Genomic DNA, 13,681 nt, shown 5'->3' with positions numbered 1-13,681 from the left:
AGTTAATTATAATAAGTCTGTTACAGTTTTAAAACATTCTTGAAAGGGGTAAACCACCTTCACCCTCTACAGTGGGGTGGGGGCTATGTGTCCCTTCTGATACATATGTACACTAGCTCCAGAATCACTGTACCTCAAACTAGGGTAAATATTCTCAGGTATTGTGTATCAGTACATCTAATATCCACATCTCCTGCTATTAGCTGTTCTGTTCTACAAGTTCTACTTTCTTCACTGCTAAAATTCCCCTCCATACTTGTATCCCTGCGTTAGCGTGGGTTTCCTCCGGGTAGCATGGGTTTCCTCCCACATTCTAAAGACATGCTTCTGGAGCACTTCTCCCCGGGCCTCTGCTGAAAACAGGATCTGTGGAACCTAGTTGGACTTTCCCGGTCAACAAATGTTAAATAAATAAATAAATAAAATATAGTGTGCCTGGTCTTTTGGCTGAATCACGTTTTTCCTGTATTATGCATTGTATACTCACGATCCTACTTCTTTTTAAACGTTCTTGTAAATATGCAAATCATTTTTTAGATCTGTGCTATTTTTGTCACTGTACTGTATAATTCAGTTATACATTTAATATTACTTTACTGTAAACAAATTGCCTAAATAAGTGAATAAATACTGATCCCTCAGAACTAGTATATATTCATTCAAATTCACTATTAATGCACTCATAATTCTGAGGGTCACAGTTACATTCTTTAGAGGTACAACAACAAACCAAAATGTCAGCATATGTCCTAGATGCCTGACTCAAGAGCTGATAGCTAATCCCTATTCCGAGGAGAACTGGATCTAATGAATGGCGTGGCAGATCGCCAGAGCCAGAAATCCCCATCATGTTGAGTGTGTGTCTTGAGAATGTCTTGCAGAATCAGTTGCAATCCTAATTCCTAATTCAGGATGCAATTAAGGTTCATAATATTAGAATTGCTTTAGTGTTTGCTATTTGCCAAGAGTACTGTTCTCAGCACCCGCAATGCACCTAGAACTGCCTGCTTATATACTTCATCTGCAGCTACAAGTATTGGCAGCAAATTTATGTATGCCAGAAAATTATTTTTAAGTCCTGTTGCTCCTAGTACTATTAGAATTGTCTGTTTAGCTTTACTCCACATTGCTCAAGTTTCTGCTTGCATACCCTGATATTTTATGATTTTATATCTCTCAGTATGCTTAATTATAAATGCCAGGTTGAGCTATTTGACAGGTATGAACATGTTAGAGAAGGCTGTAGCTGTGACAACATCAAAAGTAAAGGCTCATATATGGACAGAGTTTGATGATGTAATGGAGAATGCCTTTCAGACGGGTCTGTGGCATATGACAGATTGCTTAAATAGTCAAGTTGCAGAACATTGATTGCAAAAGGTCACAAAAGAACAAAACATTTCTACAACACTGTTTATGCAGGAAGACAAGATCCCCTGGAACCCCCACATGGTGGGAGGGGTATGCTCCACACACATTTACCTTCTAATTGTGTTTTCCAACCCTGAGATTGTACTACAGCTGGGAAAGGACACAACCACTGTACTACAATCTTGGAAATCAGCTACAGACACATTCCAACCTTTTGCATTTATGATCTTTTATAACTGATGTTCTGCAGGTTAAATGTTTTGGCAGTAGTTTAAGCAGGGGTGGAAAATGGTGATATCGTCTAGGGACATTGTCAGGAAGTGAAAGGAACACCAAGAAACTCTTAGATCCAATCAGTTGTTATGCTTTCTTTTGAAGAGGCGGTGCCTTACAGGCATGGGGTGGAGGCTCATGCAGACTCCACCCCCAGAAGACATTCCAGTAAGAAACCAAACCAGAGAGCCAAGAACCATGAGACAGTACTGCTATGTACCGTACCACTGCTTGAAACATGGCCAGCCTTAGGCATAGGCGAACTAGGCGACCACCTAGGGTGCCATACAAGCCGGCCTTGTGAAGGGCACATTATGTGTGTATGTATTTAATTAATATAAAGTTTGCCCTCTTCTTGGTGCTGGAACCAGAGGGTGGAGGGTGGGGAAGGGGTGGCGAGGCAAGCACCCTCCCACTTACAGCTGCAGGTTAGCCAGGAGGCTTAAAAAAAACTTTAGTTTGTAGTGCGAGAGTCTTCTTTAAGGAGAAACTTGCATGCATCACGATGCCAACATCATCAAAATGCATTTTGCAGTTCCACGTGGAATTTAAGCTAGGCCAGCCGTTTAAGAGAAGAGTTACGTCTGTGTCTCCGTGTATTTTCGTTTGGGTTATAAAGACGGCAAGTGTATGTGTGTGTTTCTATGTGTAATTTAAACTGTTCATTTCTGTATGAGAGAGAATGTGTGTGGGTATGCATGTATGTATGTGTATGGAATTTAAACTTGCTGTTCTGTTTGTATTAGATATGAAGTGTGTGTGTTACTTTGTGAGAGTAAGTTTGTGTGTATGGAATTTAATCTAGCCGTTCATTCCTTGGGAAGAAAGCCTTTGTTGCTGTGCAAGAGAGTAGTTGTGTGTATGTCTGTGTTTGTTGCTTTGTGAGAGTCATTATATGCATGTGCTGCTGTGGTAGATGTGTGTGCATAACTTAAACTAGTGTGTGTGCATAACTTAAACTAGTGGTTTTGCTCACTTCTGTATGAGAGAGAAAAATGCGTGTGTGTGTGTGTGTGTGTGTGTGTGTGTGTGTGTGTGTGTGTGTGTGTGTGTGTGTGTGTGTGTGTGTGTGTGTGTTGTATGAGAGCAGAGTAGGAGTGTGTGGAATTTAAACTAGTTATTAGTTGCTGTATGAAAGAGGAGTGTGTGTGTGCTCTTACAAACTTAGAAAGTTGATGGAAAGCTGATAGGTTTTGCATTGGTGTTGAATTTTCTGAAGGGTATGAAGTCTGAAACTCAAATCTCTGTCATTATTTTCTAACTTCAGTCTTGAAAGATTTACCAGTAATTTTCCAGAAAACCATAACTATGGAAAATGGACCAAAATATGAGGTCCCACTCAAGTGTCCAGATTTAGCATTATACTCTGTCTTTCTCATAATTTGTGGTTCTCTGGCAAATCAGGGAGGACTGAAGTGACTAAATAGCACTGCAAAACATGAAGGCATGTGTTGTATTAATTTCAGCTCCATAAGTGTATCAATATCTAGTCAGTATACAGCTCACAATGTCTTATTGTGCCTATAAAGTTTGCCACATGTGTTGTGCTTTTAATGGGCAGATTTCACAACACAATATTTTTTTAATAAGTGTTCTAGCAACTTTCTAAGTTAAAAAGAACAATACTTAAATTGCCCCTATTTTTTTGGCCATTGCATCCACATTTAATTTAGGTTTTGTCCAGATTTTTTGCACTAAGAGATTGAAAGGTATGCATACCTCTGAAGTGTCCAGATTTGTCCAGATTTTTGCCTCCTAATTTTGGCCTATTCCTCATAGAATTTATGGTTTTCTGGCAAATCATTGAGGATTGAAATAGTCAAATGTCAAACATTTGAGTTTCGGTCCTCATTTCCTTCAGAAAATGCATGATAAGACAAATGCTTCTAAGTCTGTAGGAGCAATATTTTAATCTGTCCCTCTTTTGGGGGCCTTTGTCCCGTCCCCACCTCCCCACTATTTTAGGCTTTGTCCAGCTTTCTTCTGCTAAGAGGTTGAGAGGTATGGAGGTATGGTATGTAATGCCTTAGTTGCCGATTATTTGTTGCGTTTTAAGGGGAGATAGGGGTTCTGCATTCCTGAGTGTCCTCTTTTGTATAGGATGCCTAGTTGTCGGTTTCTCAGTCATTCCCTATTGCAGTATTACCAGCTTACCAGTTTTTTTAATGTAAAGTAGGCAATTACTTTGTCAAGGGCAGCAGGCACTGAATTTGTAGATGAAGCACTGAAATGTAAAGTTGTTTGCCAGTAACAGCCTTTTCATTATTTACAAATCTCTTTAATGTAGAAGTATTCGGATGAATTTTACTTCTGCAGAGATTGTGCTTATTGATTGATACTCTCTCTCGGCTTTTCACAGTTAGGAGTCACCACAGTGGATCACCTGTCTGCTCATGATTGGCAGTGAAGTTTTATGGTGTCAAGTTGCCAGCCTGGCACCCAACCTTCCATGGAAGGCATGCACATGCATGCACTCACGCCTAGGGCCAATTTAGCATGTCCAATTCACTTACAGCATGTCTTTGGGATGTGGGAGGAAACCAGAGCACCCTGAGGAAACCCACATTACCACAGGGAGGACATGCAGACTCTGCACAGAAGGCACCCCAGTTGAGCTGAGGATCAAACCGGAGAACCTCTTGCTGAGAGGCAACAACGCTAACCACTGCACCACCGCAGTCGTCCTTGCATATTGATTTATACTGGTGGATTGTAATGACAAGTTTGAGTGGCCTTTTATATTTAAAATGTTCTGAAATGGGCAGTTTTGTCATTATTGGATCATGCATTTTTTCATTGTTTGCTGGAAAAATGTTCAAAATTACAAATTTAAAACATACTAACAACTGGTACTGTATTATACAAGGAATATAATTTATTACAATCAGGAAGGTGAATCAAAGAATACATACATGAATGCATGGCCATAAAAATGTGTTCAAGGAGCCTGTAATTTGAAAATAGCCCAAAGGTAAACTTAATTCTCCACTTTCCAGATGCATTTAATTTGAACGTAGGTTTTAATGCTGTTTCAATGGCAGAAAATACCTAATTGTATACACACTGAGGTCTGAACATTGTTCATAGTAACTGGGGAGAAATAGCCAAGTAACAAAACACTGGTATGGCTGGGGAGGGGGAGAGGGGGCTGCTGCAAGAGGGGCTGCTCGGGAGGCCCCGATCTATTACCCTGCCTAGGGTCCCATTTGACCATGATTTTCTCTGCTAATAAGGTATGAGAGTAGTTAAAATGGTCTCTTTAAATCCCGGAAAAACACTCCATGGTGCCGGTGTCCTCTCTTTTAAGGAGGACCAGGAGTGCTACACATACTGATGTGAGTAATGGGTCATGAAAATTACCATTTTCAACAGTGGGTCTTGGTCCATAAAGGTTTGGGAACCACTGCTTTATACCACCTATCAGACTGCTGACAGAAAGGAGTTTGTGTTTCAGTGCATTTCAGGGAATGGAGTTTTCAGTGCATTTTCAAGGGATTGAGTTTCGGTGTATTTTCAAGGGATTACGTTTCAAAGAAAAGTTTACTGCTGCTCATGCTAATTCCATTTTCAATGTACAACTGTTTTATCAAATGGCACACTGTTGTAGAATTTGAAAGCAGTGTTAGTAGCATAATTGCCTTTGGTGCAGAAGGCTGTGGATTCTTCTCCCACGCCATGTAGATGAAGTGCTGATATCGCAGTACCCATATGATTGCAGATTATTTGATGTATTACAAGGAGGAATAGGGGTTCTACACTCCTGAGTTTCCTCCTTTTGTATGAGATGCCTAGTAACTATGAACTTTTAGGTTTTAGTAATTTCCTATTGCAATATTACCAGTTTACCAAATTTTTTAATGTAATATAGATTAATGCAAGGGCAACAGGCACTGAATTTGTAGATGAAACATTGAGGTGTAAAGTTGTTTGCCAGTAGCAACCTCTTCATTCCTCTTCATTAGTTACATATTTCTTTTAATGTGGAATTATTCCAATGATTTTACTTCTGTAGAGATTGTGTATCGAGTGATATTGGTGGATTTTCATGACCGAAGTCTGGGTTGCCTTTTATGGTTGAAATTTTCTGAAATGGGTAATTTTGTCATTGGTTTATACTTTGTTTCATTGCTTATTAAAATGTTTAAAACTGCAAATTTTAAAACACATTCTAACAAGTGGTACTGTATTATACAAGGAATATAATTTATTACAATCAGGAAGGTGAATAAAAGAACAAATTCATGTATGCATTGCCCTAAAATGCGTGCAAGGAGTCTATTTTGAAAACGACCCAAAAGTAAACCTAATCCTCCACTGGCCAGATGCATTTTCTATGAATGTTGGTTTTCATGCCGTTTCAATGGCAGAGAAGTTTATTGCTTATGCTAAGTCTATCTCTGTTTGTGCTGTTCTAGTTTAAGCTACTGTACACAGGGAGGAGAGACGTTGCTATTCTACTTTCACTGAGCTGTAAGGCTTGCTCGCCTACCCAAAGTAAATTAAACTGTTTAGATTAACTTAAGCATCCCTTTGAAAGAAGGCACATGGGCTTGTATTTTCTGAGGACATGACTTTTACAGTAAAAAATCCACTTTCCTTTACTTGCAGTTTAACTATATTACAAGGTTTCTTTTCTTCCTGTGCATTTAAATAATTGAAGGAAATGACTGGACTGGCTTTCTTGGGGAGTGACCTTCATGTGGGTGTGGCTTATAGGGGTGTTTCAGGAGTATGGTGTGGGTGGGGCTTAAGGGGCACTGGTGTGGGTGTGGCTTAAGGGGCGCTGGACTACTACTTCACCTAGGGCGCCATTTCAGCTAAGGCCGGCCCTGGCTTGAAAACATAACATCATCAGCATAAAATGTATCACATAGCAAGACAAGGACACGGACAGACAAATGTTCAAACTACAAGTTAGTAGCAACCTTGATTACTACTATCACTTCCTCTGGCAAAGCTTTACCTATGAGCCATAACAGATGCCTTCTCTTTAGATTTACAAGAGACTAAGAGTTTTGTCTATGGTAAGTTATTGACTAAGATTTCTTAGTACTTCATTTGACATCCACAAAATCAGTGTAGGTAATGTGCTTAATGAACATGTGATTCTTGATCTGCTAGTGTGGAATAAATCATTCAGGCTTTGCCATCATACGTTTCTGTCATATTCATCTCCTTTGTGAGTGGGCATGATGTTGTATCTAACTTTAATAATGCATTAAACTTCTCCATATATAATTCTGTACAGCAACTAAGACAACCTTTTATCATATGTGTAAGTCTGTGTATTTTATTTATAGAATTGCCAAATCAGTATTAATAGTATGCGCTGAGTTAACATATATACATATTGCTTGTGACATTTTCATTTTTTACTCTTTGCTTCAGCCACGACTGCTCTTTTCTGCTTTTCAGTCTACCAGATCAGTATTTGCCTATTTATATCTGTTTCATGTTATTTTTGTTGGAGATTTTATAATTTTCTGGCCTGCACTATGACAGCCCAATTTCAGTCATTAGCTAGTTATTTAAAAATACAGTTCTTATTTTATGTATTCACTGTGGTGAGAGAATACTCAGCTACTTGTTATGGGCAATAAACGCAGAATGATTTTTATCTCCCTACTGTCCATTCAAATGCAGTTAGTACTTTCCTGACTGACTTGTCCCACAGAGCAATGAGACTCAACCCACAGTTCTGATCACCGCTGATGTATGCTGATCTTCCATTCCAGTCATCGATTTCTTTCTTCACTCTCCTTATAGAGCTGCACACAACTAGGAGACCCCTTACTGTGTCCCTTGAAGATAGGGGTTTTGTCTGTGGAATGCAGCCCCATGACTGTCTCTGCGTTTTACTGAACTGGATCAGGAGGAATCATACTCTGATGAAGCAAGGATGAGAGTGCACCATGTCAGAAACCCACTTAAAGTGAAGTCTTGTGAGCACTCAACAAGGTTCCAATCCTTATTTAAACATGTGTTACGGCAACATCTTCATCTCCGTCCCTCCTATCTGAATGCCTGTTCTCTCAGTCTTCACTGATTATGGCTAGCAGATCACATGCTTATCTATTCATTGCTCAGCCCAGGAGGGAGCGGTACCCCAGGCAATCAGTTCTACCACCCCAATCTGGGCTCATTACCAACTCCAGTTATTTGTGTTGTAGACATGAACAAAACCTCTACATCAGCAGTTCACGGAATTGCACAGATTATAACTATCTCTGTTTTTTAAGCCCTCCTATGACCTAAGAACACAGAACTTACATTTCTTTACATCTTATACGCACACACACAAAAACACTATTTGTATGAAATGAACAAAAACCCTGCACATATCAAACTTAAAACACTATTTGTATGAAATGAACAAACACCCTGCACATATCAAATTTGATGCAATATAATTAACTGACCATATCTGAGAAGACGAAACAGGTTATTTTTGCTTTTTATTTTTTGAAGTGCAGTTGACCTATGCAGATTTAAAGCTTGTAACATTCTGTTTGGTTTGGATTGTCAATGGAATGTAGGAAATTAAATATTTCAAAATATTGACAACATACTATGAGGAATATTCTTTTTGGACATTATTCTTGGCTGCAACTCCTTCTGTGTGTTGAGTGACATTTAAAGACATGCAGGTAGGTGCGTGCATGAATGGGTGTGCCTTCTTTGAAGGTTGGGTGTTGGGCTGGCAACTTGGCACTGTAAAAATCCACTGCCAATCATTAACGGACCGGAGTTCTGCTGTGGCGACCACTAACCGGGAAAACCCGAAAGACATTACTATGTCAATTAGCTAAACTGAAATAATAAAGTTTCACTTTATCTCACTTACTATCTCACACACACACACACACACACACACACACACACACACACACACACACACACACACACACACACACACTCTCACAGTTCTGGTATGACCATAATAATCACAATGAATATGCTGTCTGGCTTGAGCCAGTAAATGCCAGAATATTTTTTAAACACCTTTATTGAATTATAGTGTCCTTTTCTTTTCCCTGTCCGTTGCTGCTTCTTATATGTCATAGACAACTATAATATGTAATACATTGTTGAATAGTTTATACCTTTTTATGCATGATTTAGTAAATAATATTTGTAGTAACATATGCATTTTATGCATGAAATTTATGCTGAACTCTGGAATAGGAAAAGTTCTTTTTCTCTGACTAGTGACATATCTGCAGAATCAGCTACTGGTTTAGAAGCTCCAACTGCTCTTTTTCTTGCCAGGGCCTGTGAACATTATTTGCAGAGGTGGACAGTCACATTCTCCAAGACATGTCTTTTTGTGTTTTCTAGTGGCATATCAGTTGTGTTATGCCTTAGGGTATGCTTAAAGACAAGATAAGTTAACAGCAGGACCTGGTCCTGTGCTTTTTATAACAACATTGATTCTAAATCTCTTAGCAGCAAATGCTGTGCCAAGAAATGTGCCTTAGTAACAACATTTGTAAACTGAACGCACTTACAAATTATACCACAAATGGCACTGTATGCATAGTCAATCACTACTGCCATCATAACAAAGGAAGAAATGTGTGGCAGAAACATTATCTGTTCAGAAGTACAGTAAATGCATGCAATATATATGTACAAAAAGAAAAAGACAGGTTTATTTACAACACTGCATCCTGGGATATCATTGTACTTGTTACCAACATTGACAGGATGAGATATAATGAAAAAAATCTTGAATATTTAAAAACTGGAAAAACCTCCCCATGATGATATTTTATAGAGTAATAGACACAGTGACATATTGACACAAATTAGATAATATAAGACCATTGTAGCTAATCTTAAAATATCATAGCTGATGTTAATTAAATAGCCACTGTATTTTAAAAAAGATTGACACTTTTTGTTTGTGACTGTAAGCAGTTTGAATGCTAATGATGGGACGGTGATGCATTTGTGCAGAAATTAATTAGGAGGAAATATCTAGACAATCCTTTATCTCTCATACAGTGATGACTATAGCGAATGCTTGCTTCATTAAATAGTATGGAGATAAAATTGTTATTCTACAGCTGTAGTTTGATATCGTTACTTCAGGACATGTCTGTTTCCTCAGATGTTGTCTGTTGCGGCTACACCAGGAACATTTAGCATTATTCTCTGCTTCTTCAACTTCCATGCCAGCCTCTAGCCTTAACAACCAAGCTGAGTATCAAACTCTCTGTATGGTCGCTGATGTGGCAGCATAACCCCAAAACAACATAAGTAAAAGGATAACGTATACTGAGTTACCTAGGAACTTTGCAAACACGCTACGAGATGCAACAAAGTAAATGCGGTAAGGAGGCCTCTTTCAGTCTACAGTATGAGAATGTCTTCATTGAAGATCATTAGCAGTCAGTGGCTTCAAAGGTTTAATAATTTGTCTTATTTTCACCAAGTTCTAATTTTATTTTAGCAGATCTGCTTTACTGTATTTCAGTTTATCTGTGTAGTATGAACCTAAATATTTTACAGGTTCATATTAGATATCCTAGTTTCAGATGACCTAAGCGTTTTGCATATTTCGGTTGAACTTAGTCATTCTTTTAATGCCTTATATAACAATAATATTAATATTATATTAATATTATTAACTTGCATTTTCTACGGCCTTGACAAATTTCGAAAACTAAAACCAAGAAGAAAGGAGATGTTTTTTGTTGTTTTTAAAATATAGAAAACTGATAAATAAATGACTCAGTTGTATCCATAAGCATCTAGTCACCCATCATATGTCCATATTACATATAATGAAGACAGATGATGCCCTTGTCCACATTTATTTATTTATTTATTTTAAACAAGTCAGCAATGTTGTCCGCAGTCTCTTTTCAGTCATGACCTGGGTACAGTAGTACAAGTTAATCAGTGGAACAATGATTATAGGCAGTAGTATACTGCCAAACATAGTAAGATGTAGTGAAGTATATAATTAACATGGTACATTACAGCACAATAATAACACAATGGTATATTACAATAACATAATGGAGTAAGGGTCATCATAACTGTAAGGTAACTCAGATTAAACAAAAGCCTTAATAGGTGTTAAAGCAGAATAACAATAATTAGGAAAAACTGTAGCATTTCTAGCTAAAAGCTATATGAAGATTTAGTATCTATATTGAGTAATTAACTAGATTAGTAGGTTTAACCTGATTCTCAGAAACAAGTACATTTAACTCTACTATGCAAATGTTTGCGTGGAGAAGCTTTAAAGGCCCTTAGGCACTGATTAGTTTTTACATCATTCAGAAGATTATTCCATGTGGTGGGTCTCACATTGGAGAAAGATTTTTCACTAATGACATTCTTAAACCTTGGTCAAGAAATTGTTAGGCTCTCTTCTTGTGTTCTTAGGTGGTAGGAAACATTCTAATGTAGAAGTAACCTTTTCAGTGTTTATGGGTGGGGGGCAGTATCCAGTTATGAAGATTTTATAAATCAATATGGCATGCATTAAGATAAGTCTTTCTGTAACAGGAACCAAAGTAAAATTTTTAAGTAGGTAGCAGTGATGTATCTTCATGTCTGTGAGCATGGCAACCTTGAATATTTTATTTTGGGTGGTTTGTAGTTTTTGTGTGTTTTGTGCTGAGTCTAAACTAAGTAAGGGACAACCATGTTCTAGTTTTGGAATAAGAACATTTTTAATAATGGCTAAGAAGGCAAAAATAGGTGGGAAATGTGGCAGAAAAAGTGTTTCTTTTGGTTATAACATCAAACCATCTTTGGTTGTAATTTAGATCATTATATTTAGAATTTCAAATAATTACCTGTTGTTTGTGTATGTAGTTTAATACCATTCATCAAGTTGTAATTGGACTTCTACATTTAAATAGGAATAAGAAGTGCATGTACCTAGATTTCCCTTTCTTTCTTTCTGGAGCCCTACCAACATGCAATGCCTTTCCCAACAGATTTTCTGTCCTCCTCTTCTATCATCTCATGTGCCATGTGAGGTACATTTAATTACTATACTGCCTCCTAAGGTGCAGTCCTTGCAGCTTCCAGTACTCTGACAAAGAGGACCTTTTTCCTCTTAAACCCACCTCTGACACAAGTGCAGAAGACATCAAACACTTGCAGTTTGGGCTTCTCTATAACAGCTTGCCCCCCCCCCCCCCCAATGTAGCAGTTTGCTGGACAGCTCTGAACTTTGACTCAGGAAAAAAAGAGAAATGACCACTGACTGCTTCATCATTATTTCTGTTACATCACAGCTAACTGTTGTTTTAGTCCATTTGACAGCTCCACATTCACTTAGATATCGACCCTCCTCAAATTTGACAATTAAATGGTATCCTGCAATAAATATGCTATAGGTCCAAATACAAACATTTACTTGGAAAGATTTGAAACAATAACTCTAGCAACCAAAACATGATATTTTATTTGAAGTAAAATCAAAACAGGAATTCAAGCAGGGAAACAACTTTCATCACAATTGACTTTATTAGATCTACTCCAATATCAAAAGTCAACCCATATTTATAACTAGGCATCAATTAATTAACCCATCAGTAATCTTAATTTTAAAATATTTTTTATTTACATGCACTCATGTAAACCTAGTGGTGTAGTTCCATTCAATATTATCTACCAGCTTCACTCTTTAATTTCCATAAGTATGCTAATGTCCCTATGACTTTTATTATATACTACACTTTCAAGGACTTGACATTTAAATATATGTATAGCATCCTCTCTTTTATGCCTGTATGATGCATTCATATCCACTTTTCAACGTATTTCTGACAGGTGCTGGATTTTGAATAAAGTATCTTATTCTGAATGCTATGGGCGTACCTTCGTTGAAGGTTGTGTGTCAGGGCTGGCAACTCGGCATGTAAAAATCTACTGCCAATCATTAGCGGACCGGAGTTCCACTGTGGTGATCCCTAACTGGGAAAAGCCGAAAGATACCACAACATTCTGAATGCTTCATGGGTGACACAATGTAGGTAAAAGAGGAGTCATTTCTGTGAATAGGATCAAAGATATTGACACAGATTTTATAATCTTTGTTATTACTTTTTAGATAAGTATTATCACTTTATTTTCTGAAATAATTTAGCATGAGAGATCCATAATCAAAGACATTTATGTGTATTAGCTAATGTTTTAAATTGTTATGGCGTATTTAATAATATTTTAAAAAATGTATGCTGCTGTTTTAGTTGTTATAAAACTAAATATAAAAGTAAGTTGAAAAAAGTTGCTATGTGGGCATGAGCTTTGTAACCATTTGCTATAATGCACTCACTATCACCCTATAACCCTCAGGCATTACAAAAGCAGGCCTCCTTTACAAAACATTCTACATGTTCATATGTTACTCATCTCCTGACACAGAAAGCTCTCTGCATGTCACCCATAAATACTCATAGAATCAGGCCATTCTCATTCCTCGAACGACGAACAGCCCCAGCACTGACCATTACAGGGATGTAACATATGTGAAACTGGAACAATCATTTTCTTTTCACTGTGACAATTTGCTTGTGACAGCATCTATCACTAAATATGCAAGCAGCAGTATATATGTTGTCCGTCTTAAAATATCTCTCTCAGAATCGATGAAAATTGTGCATATTGTAAACCGACTAAGAAGTCCCCAGTGTGGGTGGTAATTCAAATGATACTGGCCACTCTCAAGCCGATTCTAATACCAATAAACTGGAAGATTTTTAGAAACCCCCCTTTTAAGCAGGTTCTAGCCCCTTGTCAGTCAGTGGTATTAATGCTAAAGCGACAGGGAACCACTGCTTATGATGATCTCCCCGTTTTCAGCAGCAGAAGAGGGGACTCACTTTGACTATATACCAGCAGAACAGAACCATGGATTAAAAAAGTGATACAACTCAATGTGAACGTGATTTTAATATTTACAGCTACATTAATTTCTTGGTGCAGCCAGTACATATTGGAATATTCAAGAGAGTTTTCTTTCCATTACTGCATCCACCAAGGCAGCTCTTTATTCTACTCTCATTGT

At 37.7% G+C, this 13,681-nt stretch overlaps 1 protein-coding gene across 1 annotated transcript in view; it reads left to right on the top strand.

The window, feature by feature from the left end:
- The window catches only part of LOC122790640 (whirlin-like), a 464,842-nt gene that overhangs the window by 139,041 nt on the left and 312,120 nt on the right, over positions 1-13,681 (top strand). The window lies entirely within an intron of this gene.

Source organism: Protopterus annectens, chromosome 16.part0 (genome assembly GCF_019279795.1).
Source record: "Protopterus annectens isolate FY-2018-M chromosome 16.part0, PAN1.0, whole genome shotgun sequence".
NCBI lineage: Eukaryota > Metazoa > Chordata > Ceratodontiformes > Protopteridae > Protopterus > Protopterus annectens.
The sequence above is the reverse complement of the archived record's forward strand: the minus strand, read 5'-3'. Positions and strand labels throughout refer to the sequence as shown.